Genomic DNA, 10,775 nt, shown 5'->3' with positions numbered 1-10,775 from the left:
TAAATAAGATTCCGGACTCCTTGCAACATAGCAAGACACTGTTTCTACAAAACAAAACAAAATAAAAATTAAATAAGACCCCAGACTCCTTGTCCAGTGTTCCTTCCTCTGCTCCATATCTTCAGAGACTATTTCAAGGATGGTCTTGAGATCATACAATAATCACTAGATAATGTCTGAAGCTGATCTTGAGTTCTTGGGGATACAGATGTCATAGACAAAGAAATGACTGTCACAACCAGTGCCCATGAGCAGAGACATATAAAGTCACTTGCTGCAGGTTCAATTTATGCTCACAAAGTCCAGAAATGCTACATGAGCCTGTTTAACACCTCCAAGCCCCAGGAATGGCCTTATTGGCCAGGAACTGCCCACTCCATTTTTCTCTTTATTTTATTTTATATTACATTATATTATTTTCTTGAGGCAGTCTCGCTCTGTTGCCCAGGCTGGAGTGCAGTGGCGCCATCTCAGCTCACTGCAATCTCCACCTCCTGGATTCAAGCAATCCTCCTGCCTCAGCCTCCTGAGAAACTGGGACCAGAGGCATGCACCATCACACCTGGCTAATTTTTGTGTATTCAGTAGAGACAGGGTTTTACTATGTGATCAGGATGGTATTGAACTCCTGACCTCAGATGATCCTACCGCTTCAGCCTCCCAAAGTGCTGAGATTACAGGTGTGAGCAACCACACCCGGCCGCCTGTTTAACTCCTAACGACAGAGTGGGTCACTGAAAATTACTCTGGGCTGATAAATTGACAGTGTTTTCTACAAGCCTGCATCTTGCTCCTCCCTTTTTTACCTGTCATTGGAATAATAAAGTCATAACAAAAATAAACATTCATTGGGCACATAATGTATTCAAGGCACTGGGCTAAATACTTTACAGACATCATTTCATTTATTGATCACAACAGTCCCACAGCATGGGTAGTATTATCTCCCCTTTTTCAGAGAAGTCTGAAGTTAAAGGATATTAAGTAACTTGCTCAAGGACGCAGCTTCAAAGTGGCAATCAGCACTTGAACTCAGACCTGTATTTCTCAAGTGCTGGAGCTTAGGACCAAATTCTTTGCACCCTCCTGTCTTGAGGTCCGGCCCCCAGACTGAGGCCTTGGCGAAGGTGCAGTTGGAGGCAGTTCTTCCATCAGCAGCAGACCTCAGAGTCCACCCACCTAGACTTGGCAGAAGCTGAGCAGCGCTCTACTCTCCTTTCTGGGACGTTCTCCCAGCTCAGCCACTGTAGCAGACACTGTTGGTTCTCCACCTGTATCCCCTCATCCTTCCCATTTCAGGGCACACTGGCCCAACTGCCAACTGACAACATCTTTATTTATTTGCCTGAGGACTTTGACTGCTGGGTCCTCTCTACTGAAGAGAGGCCAGAAATGTCAGGGATGCCTCCTGGGAGCAGCCTTCAAGCAATGGCTGGTGAGACTTGCTACATAAATCCCCCTGCTCCCTCGCTCCTTGGGCGGGCCATGTGCTGTGCCAGCTCTCAGGTTCCCCAGCAGGACTGGGCTCTACTCACCCACCATGGGAGCTGGCTCAGTAGTGCCCCTGCTGCCTTCCTGCTGTCCCTACAGTGTTTCCCGCACTTAAACACACATCTCGGGATTGGCTTCTGGCGGAACCCAAACTAAATCTCCCTCTTCCCACTCTCAGCAGCATCCCCGGGGAGGCCACCGGATGAAGTTCAGACTCTAAGTTGGTGTGCAATGGCCCGCATGCTCTGGCCCTCGCGCACCTCACCTCTGAATACCCCTCTTCCCACACTTGCAAGACTCTGCTCACACCACTCCCCTACCTGAAGGCCCACCCCACAACCCCATCCCCTCCACTTGGTGAATATTACTCACCTTTCAAGACTCAGCTCGATGGTTACTTCCTTTAGGAATTCATTTCCTGGCCAGCCTCCCTCAGTAAAAGGCAATCATTCCTGCCAGGGAGCCCCAGCTGACCTGAACTTGCCACCTGCTCCCTCGCTCCTTGGGCGGGTTCATTTGCTATCTCCATCCCGGTGACCCACCGTGGGGCTTACTGTTCCTAGGGCCACCTCTCCTACCCAGTGGTGAGCCCCTTGAGGGCAGGGGACAGTCTGATTCATCTCCCAGCTGTCAGACCAACTCCCTAACAAATGTGTCCTGAATGAATGACGGTGTCTCTGAGATGAGAGGAGGAAGGGCAGGCAGGAGGCAGTTGGGGCAGGCGGCTGCTAGAACTCATGGTGCAGGGTGTGTTTAGTCCCATAATGGTCTTATACCCGGCCCCCCATGCCCCAGGAGCTCAGTGGTTGGGCCCGCTGAATCCAATAAGTGCTCTGTTCTCCTCCTTTCTCTCAGCTCTGCCTGCCCTGGTCAGCGAGCCCGCATCTAATGCAGGGTCTCCCCTGTACCAGCCCCATCCCAGGTGATCAGTGGAGATAAGCTGATATTCTGGACAGAGCACCAACCTGAGTTTAAATTCCACTGACTATGGGTTCTTGAGCAAATTAAATGGCCTCTGCTTTCTCTTCTGAACCTTAGTTTACCCAACCGTAATAGGGGATGATAGACTATCTCCCCCACAGGGAAGCTGTAGGCATTTGAGATGATAACCATGAAGGGGCTGGCACATCTACTGAAAGGTGAGATGTGCAGGACATGGGAGGTGTGGAACACACTGGGCATTGAAATATGTCAATTTCAGCCCAGTTCTCCATTTCACAGATGGGAAGCCAAGGCCCAGAGAGCAATTATCTTCCCAAAGTCACAGAGACTGTCAGGGACAGGCCTGCAGGTCTGAGTTCCTTGGCTGTGTTTGTTCCACTGCACCAAGTGGCTGATGTGCAGCCATCATTGTTTAGCTAAAAATAGTTTAAAATCTCTTCTTCCCTCTTCCCCATGGTGGGTCCTTGTGCAGACTTTCTGAAGACTCCCCCATTCACTACCCTACCCTAGCAAGCCTGCCCCACACCCGGCTGCCCATACCTGCACACACCCCACCTTCATCAGCAAAGGTCTATCCACTCCCCAGGTTGTGGATCTCCAGGGCTGCAAGACTGAAGACACTGAGAGAGGCTGGATCCACCTGCCCTCTCTCTCCCACCATCCCCACCCACGACCCCAAGGTCTCTCAGCAAGAAGGCCAGATCCGGAGACCACCTGGAGGGCAGAGAACCCCTCATTTCCTTTGCAAATATCTGTTGCCCTCCCATGAAGCTCCAAGCTCTATGCTAAGCTTTGGGGAGGCAGAGCTAAACCAGTCATTAGATGCAACCCAAGATATTCAGGGTCAGGGTAAGTGAGGAGACAAAGCAAGCAAAGAATGAGCTCCTTATGTGAGAGTCAACACTCTTCAAGGCAAACGCCAGGAACTGTGGGAATGGGGGCAGCAGCAGGAGTGGGTGGGCACTGGCCTTGGGGACACTTCCTTCAGGGCTCACAAAATCCTGAGCATCACGGGGCTTGGCAGAAAACCCCAGATCCCCCAGAAAATGCCTGTGATTGGATCAACTTGCAGAGGGGAGCCGGACTTGGTGAGAAGAAAGTAGGGGACCATCCTCTCCCCTCCCCCAGCTTCCTCTTCTCCTATCCCCCACAGCCTCAGCTCCTGCCCCTCCGCCTCTTACACCATCCTATTAATAACTTGTGATGCCATTAGCTTTTGCTGTCACTAGCAATGACAACTCAGAAGCCCCTGAGAGCTGTCTGCAAAGACACAATAAACGAGAACTCTTAATTAACACCTCCCTTAACTAAATAAATTAATTTTATGCAGTTGTGATGTCAGCAATGTGACTTGCCAATGACTGAGGCCACTTGGACAGACTTGGCAAGGGCTGCAGGGCAGGCTCAGCGGGGTGTTAAGCTCTGCGGGGTGTCAGTGGGCAGCAGGGCATGGGCCTGAGTGTCAGCCTAGCCTGGGGATGGCATCCGGGCAGGACAGCCAGGTGCCCGCATGTGGAGTTCCAGAGGGGCAGTCTGGGGACCCAGGGCCTTTCCCAGCTTTGCCTCTAACTCCTGAGTGGCATTAGGCAAGCTTCCTCCTGGGGCCTCTGTTTTCCTCGTCTGTAACACAGGTATCCTCTCTTGTCATGCCTGCTTCTCAGGGCTGTGGACAGGATGAGAAGACGCAGGGTAGGAAAGGGGTCATAAACTATACAGTGCCATGCATGTGTGAGAAATGCTGATGACACCACCTTCCAGCTGCCAGTCAGTGCTAGCTGGGCAATTCTGTTCTTCCCCTGACAACACACAGACAGGGTGAAATGGCCCCTGGGTCCCTGGGCATCCCTGAGCTTCCCCAAGGACACCTTGGGGACAGGAGGACTTCTTCAAGGCCATCATCCTCAGAAAGCCTTGGGTATCCACCCACTCAGCTGGTGCGCTCAGAGAAAATGAGGCCAGTACAGTAAGCCATTCCCAGTGCTCCTATTGGACAGAATCTGCACTGGCCCCAGGCTGGAGAGACCTGTGGTCCAGCCCTGAGCTGAGGTCCTGAAGCCAACCCCAGCTGTGCCCAGGCCTGACCAACTTCTTCATTCAGGATCCACATGAGCCCCCAGCCATTTCCTGAGCCAGCCCCTGACCTCAACCCCTGGCCAAACCCTGACCCAGCCCTCCCTGTCACCCTTCAGTTCCAATGCAAGTCCACATGCTCCCAACCCCAACCAAGCCTAGGACAGCCCCTTCCTCCCCCTCAGGACTACACTGTGCTCCAACCCACGTTAGCCTTGCCCTGTGAGAAAGAGAGAGGCCCCAGTGTCCCCAGCAGTTTCTACTGCGGGCACCTTCCACAAACTGCAGGGCCCTCCTGCCCACACTCTCCCCTCAGCACTTGCCTGTCATTAGCCATTCTTCCCAGTTGGCACTATTTCCAGGCATCTGCACACAGAGACATCTAGCAACTCACCAAAAGCCACACAGCACAGCTGTGGCTGGGCGAGGACTGAGATGGCCACCAAGAGATGCCTAATTCACTCACTCAGCCATTCAGTCACTCAGCAAACATGCACTGAGTACCCACATCCGTGCCAGGCCCTCGGGGTCAGTTATTGGAAAACAGACATGGCCCCAAATCTCAAGGGGCTCACGGGCTGGGCAAAGATGAGAGTTGTTCCCTGTAACTGCACCAAATAGCTTACAGTTGCTGCCTCATTCCCTCCCCGCCCCCCCCCACCCCCGACACACACACTCAACCCTCCAACCTAGCAAAGTGGAGACACACCTGAAATTAGCGTAATGGGCTTGTGGGCGGGGGGTGGAGGGAGGCCCAGGACCTCTCTGTCCATCTGTGATGCTACCAGGAAAGAGGCCCTTGTTGGTGACCGTGGGAACACGCAGTGCTGCATCAGTAATTGGGTCCATGTGGGCAGGGGATGAGCAATGATGTCCCCATGTCCCCAAGTACACAGGCTGACTTGCAGTGACCCTGCCCAAAGCCCACATCTCCACAGCCGTGATGGAGTAGCAGGCAGCAGCCACTGGGCTGAGGCCACAGGAGACCTGCCCGCCAGGCCTTCCCACGTGTGGGGGCTCTGCACCAGGGCAGGATGTCAGGAAGGCTGAGGAACGGAAGCCCAAGGGCTGTCCCCAGCTTCTAACATCAGCAGGTCACAGAACTTCCTGCCTCAGGTTCTTGAAATCATGGTATGCTTGACCTCAGGTACCCCTTCCATTGTGCCCCTCTCCATCCGGCTCTCCCATCTTCTTAGAAACCTCCTCAACCCCTGGCCCCTTCTGCAGAGGAGGCGGGAGGCAGTGAAATCACGGCATGAAGAGGTGGCAGACCCGAGCTCCAGCCCCCATGCCGCAGGAGCAGCTGTGTGACCTTGGGCAGGTCGCCCAGCCTCATGCACCTCAGTGTCTCATCTAAGAAACGCGGCTGTGGGAGCCCTTCCCACAGGGTGGTGGTGACATCAGACTGCACTGTGCTTGGCTCAGGGCTGGAGGCACGGAAGGTACTCAGGCAATGGGAGTTCCTTCATCTTCTCTCACCTGCCACACAGCCAGTCTCCCAGCACCACAGCCCCAAAGCAGCCCCCCAAATGGGAAGCGCCTTGGGGTACCTACTGTTCCTTTGCTCACCACCCCTCCACAGCCTCCTCTTGGGGTGATCTTCAACTTCTACTTCCCCTCCCCCATGCCCTGACATCTGCCTCCTGCTCCTCACCCCTCACACGGAGCTCTTCTGATGCCCCGAGGCCTCCAGTGCCTCCACTCACAAGGAACTGCAATGGTACAGCCCTAATCTGTGTTCCTTCTCCTGGGCCTCCATATTTTGGAAGCTGGGACTGTTGACCTAAATGTATCCAAAGAAATACTTGGAATTTCGGATATTGGGCATCTTGGTAGGAGGGAGCTTTGAGAACGAGAGCCTTCTTAACACCCCTCCAATCACACCCCATGGCTCCCCTTCAGGGTAAGAGTCTTCTTACACAGGATCAGTGGATCTGGAATAAAGCCACCAGCCACTGCCCAGCCCTGAGCATGCTTTGGAACCCACAGCCTGCTCTTCAACAGGAGGATTCAGCCACAACAGCCAGGACAGCTGCAGCTTTAAGAATAACTCCTGAGCCCAGAGAAGCACAGAGTGGAGGGGATTGATTTTTGGGTCCTCCTGGAGACTCAGATCCAAAATCAATCTGGCAATTAATAGGCAAGGTGTGAAATGGCTCTGGTTTCAGGTTCCCAGTGTCCCTGGTTGTCTTCCCCAGAGAAGGGGCCCTGCTGCCTCTGTGCTTCCTTCCAGCCCCCACGTTCTGGGGCTCTGGTGACAGCTCCGCAGGAGTCCAGCTGGCTGGGCCTCTTCCAGGGCCTTGTCACCTGGACACGGCCACAGGATAAGCTTGGCCAGCTGGCAGGGCTGGAAGGAGGGAGCAGGCAGCCTGGGTTACTGGCCAGGGAAGGGAAAGCCACTAGGGACCCTTTTAAGCCCCTCCATCTCCACCCCTATATCGCAGATAAGAAGCAGGACATGGCAGGGGCTTCTAGGGACTCTAAATTTCCAGAGGGCTGGCGCCATGGGGGCAAATAACTGTCCATCCTATGTCTTCCATCCACCCTGCTGACCAAGCCTGGTGCACAGGCCCTGCCCCATTGCACAGACAGGCTGCTTGAGCTCCTAAGAGTGCGTCCATCCAAGTGCCAAGTGGGTGGAATGGCCCCCAGATGCTCAGAGCGGAACTGGGTATGGGCTAGGAGCTCATGGGAGAAGGTTTCTTGGAGAGGTCGTAACTCAGCTGAGTGACTGGGGTGAAACACAGAAAGGCAAAAAGGAGAAAAGTTGCATGCCCAGTGAGGGATGAGTATGTGCCAAGGTCAGGGGATAAGATAAGCAGGTCACAGCACAGTGCATGACAGTAGGGGGACAGAATGGCCCACCTCAAGGGCTGGAACACAGTAGCCTTCAAGGTGTGGGCAGTTGATGTCAGCAGCCAACTCCTGTCCGCCCTGCATGCCACGCTGGGGTCACCCCAGACCCATGGATCTACATCTCTTCCTTGTTCTCCAAGAGGCCCCTCTCTCCAGCCAACGGGCCAGCTGTCCACAGCTGCATTTACAATCTCCATTATATCTCCACTGCCCAAATTTCTTTTCCTCATTTTTCTTGCTAAAAGACAGTCTTTAAAAAGGAGTCCCTGAGCTCAGCCCTTTTCCAGCCTCGTTAATTTCATGCCCCACCTCATTTGTTCCAAGGACCTACTTTCCCCTCGCCCGCTGCCTCCTTCCTCCCGCCAGCTATATTCGGATCTCTGCTCCGTCCTCCGTAACCTTGTGTGCCGCTCAGAGTTCTGCGGGTGTTTTTCTCTGCCAAGGAACTCTGGACTCAAAGGAACCGCAGAGGTCGTCTGTTCACATCCAACCCCCTCCTCATGCCCGAAACTGGAATCCCTTTTCCAGCCCAAGGTTATCTGGTCTCAGTTGCACTCCTGCAAGGACAGGCTGCTGCTCACTGCAGGGCAGCTTTAACTGAGACCAACTTCTTCCAGAAAGGTGGAACCAATCTGCCACTGATTGCCGTTTCCTCTGTGTGTTTCGTCTGAGTCAAGTCTCCCAGACAATACTGTCAGCCCCCAGGTGCAGGGCTCAGTCATCCCTTTCTTAGGAATCCCTTGGACTAAGTGTCCTTTGGTTACCTAGGATGTGCAAGACACGTGACAACACACCATCCCTTACTCACACTGCTGCTGGTGCTGAGACACTCACTCCTGCCCCTGTGCCTCCAGCAGCCACTGGGGGAGAGTGGTAACCTAGAAACTTCTCTTCATTTGAGCTGAAAATTACCTTTTGGCCCTCCCCACCCTCAGGAGCTAGCTCTGCCTTCAGGAATCACCTGGAGCAAATGGAATTCTCCTTCCCCCAGATAGACCTTCAGATCCTTGAGAACTCCATCATGTTCCTTCCAAGTCCTGCCCTGGCCTGACTCTGCAGCCCAGGCACCACCCACTCCTCTCCAAAAGACACAGGGCAATTCACCAACATTTATCCAAGGGTGGGGTTCCTCACTTGGGCTGTGGTCTATGCACAGCCAGACCGATGTCAACAGTTAATGCAACTCAAACCTGTACAGGGCTTTGGCGGCTGCTCACAGTGTCAGTTCGTGTGAAGTCAACAAACGTTCCCAAGTAGATTTAGCACAAACTTCCCTCAAGTTGAGCCATTGGCCCTTCATACCTAGCTGGCAGACCTCACATTTCTCTCTGTTGAATCCCATTTCTTCATTTCACTCAGGTGTCCCAGCCTGCAGAAATTCTTTGGGGACCTGTTGTGGCTTCTCTTGGGTGGGCCGTCCCTCTCAGCCTGGTGACATGCCCAGACTGGATCATCAGAGGCTGTCTCTAGCAGGGTAATTGTGAAGAGAGAACCCTGGGGCCCCTGGAAACATATTGTCACCCCAACCCCACCCAACCACCTTGGCTTGCCAGGGGAAGGAGTTTACTGTGGTTCTGCAGTTTCATAAACTGGTTTGGTGGAGTGGGAGTGTGGGGGTTGGCAAACAGGGACCCCAGCCCCTCAGCACAACACCAAAGTGAGCCAAGGCCTCTGAGTCTGATCCCAACCTGCTCCTGTCCACAGGTCCAGCAAGAGGTGCCGGGAGCCCAGGAAGCAGGTGAAAAACCTGGGGGCATGGGCAACTTTGAGGGTACAGAGAGGCCACGAGGGACCAAGGTCTGGGGGATGAACTGTTCCTGGCTGCCAGGGAGATATAACCCCCAAACGAGTGCCCAGACCTCAACAGAAGCTGTCTCTCCTCCTCCCTCTGGTTCTTGCTGGGCGAGGGCCCCACCCACTCCCAGTTGGAATGGAGGCGGCGGGCAGTCCTCATAGATGATAGACAGAAGCCCCCCCCAAACACCCCGTAGAAAGCAAGGGCCTGGGACTCAAAACATGCCCCTGTTTTACGCAGCCATCCATGAGACTCTCCCAACACCCCAAACTGCAGCAACCATCCTTCAACTTCCCACACTGTCCCTAATTTTCTGGAAGCAGGGCAATAGGAGCCTCCTGCGAAATGGGCTGCTGGATCCTCAGATCGATTTGGGATCTCTCAGTAGGGCCTCACCCAGGACTTTACCTCTCACTCACCTGCCCACCTGAGGATGCCAGAAACTCTCCCATCAGCCACGGCCTCCTTCCGGCTAAGGCTCCTAGTTAAAGGGGAGATGCTGTGCAAGGGCAGGGCAACCTACGGAGCCCAGGCCTAGCAAAGCCAACATGCCACTCCGCCAAGACCCTGCCTCTCGGGGCCAGACTCACTCAAGACCCACCTTCTCCCAGCAGCTATGCAGGGTCATCTCTGTTCTGCAGCTTCCTTGAGGAAGGAGCCCTGAGCCTGCATTGGATGGGCACCCAGGTCAACCCCTTGCCTTCAGTGCTGGTGAATGATGAAGCTGTGATCATTCCTTTCCCTCCCCAGCCCCACCCATCAACAAATAGGCACTTGGGCTAAACCATGACTCTTCATTTCATTCCCCATGACCATGGGAGGCAGGGGCAGAGCAGAATCATTATCCCCGTTTACAGATAAGGAAATAGGATCAAAGACGGAAGCAACCTGTGATCACCCAGAGAGAGAGTAGAGAGCCAAGACAGGGGTGTCTAGCTCCTAGGAGGACAGCCTCCCACACCCTGGTCTAGGGCATTCCACCCTCTCTCCCACCGCCCTCCCTCTGGTTCTATCCAGACCATGCCAACCCCAAAGGGTTCCCCCAGAGAGGCAGGCATGAGCATCGCCACTCACTGTTCTCACTGCTCACCTTGGGCATGCAAAGCATTCAGGTGTCAGGGCCCTTTCTCACTCATGAACATCCAAAGAGGCCTATGCCTGCTGTGTCTACACCCTCACCCCTGCAGTCAGGCGATGCCCCACCACAGCATAGAAGCTGCTCTCACCAGGGTCACCATCAGCCTCCCAATTGTCACTCTGGACTCTTTCATAGCTGCCACGCACTCCCCTTGGTTCTGGGACACACAGCCGCATTCCAGCCCTGCTCCAACTCTGGTCCCAGTCCCAGTGGCTCTCACCCCTGAGCTTCTCCTGCAATGCAAACCTTCTACAGATTTGCACCCTTGGCCTGCAAATCCCTCCTCCTCCTCTCCTCCTCCTCCTCTCCCCGTGTTCGCTCTGATCCATTCACCCCATGGCTTCTGAGACTTCTCTAGGTGGATCATTCTTCAGCCCACATTTCTAGCATTCCCTGAGCTACGAACAGAACATCCAGCACACTTTAAAATCCTGCTTCTCATTCAAGACCAAGTCCCAACTTCTCCTCTTCCAGGAAGCCTTG

At 54.1% G+C, this 10,775-nt stretch overlaps 1 long non-coding RNA gene across 1 annotated transcript; it reads right to left on the bottom strand.

Annotated features, from left to right (window-relative positions):
• Nucleotides 1–3,736: 3,736 nt before the first annotated feature.
• Nucleotides 3,737–8,789, bottom strand: LOC111537791. Its single transcript, XR_002730116.2, has 2 exons — nt 8,662–8,789; nt 3,737–4,096 (listed from the first exon to the last, which is right to left on the bottom strand). It is a non-coding gene; the product is annotated as an uncharacterized LOC111537791 (long non-coding RNA).
• Between the last annotated feature and the right edge of the window lie 1,986 nt (nt 8,790–10,775).

Source organism: Piliocolobus tephrosceles, chromosome 9, assembly GCF_002776525.5.
Source record: "Piliocolobus tephrosceles isolate RC106 chromosome 9, ASM277652v3, whole genome shotgun sequence".
Taxonomy (NCBI): Eukaryota; Metazoa; Chordata; class Mammalia; order Primates; family Cercopithecidae; genus Piliocolobus; species Piliocolobus tephrosceles.
The sequence above is the reverse complement of the archived record's forward strand: the minus strand, read 5'-3'. Positions and strand labels throughout refer to the sequence as shown.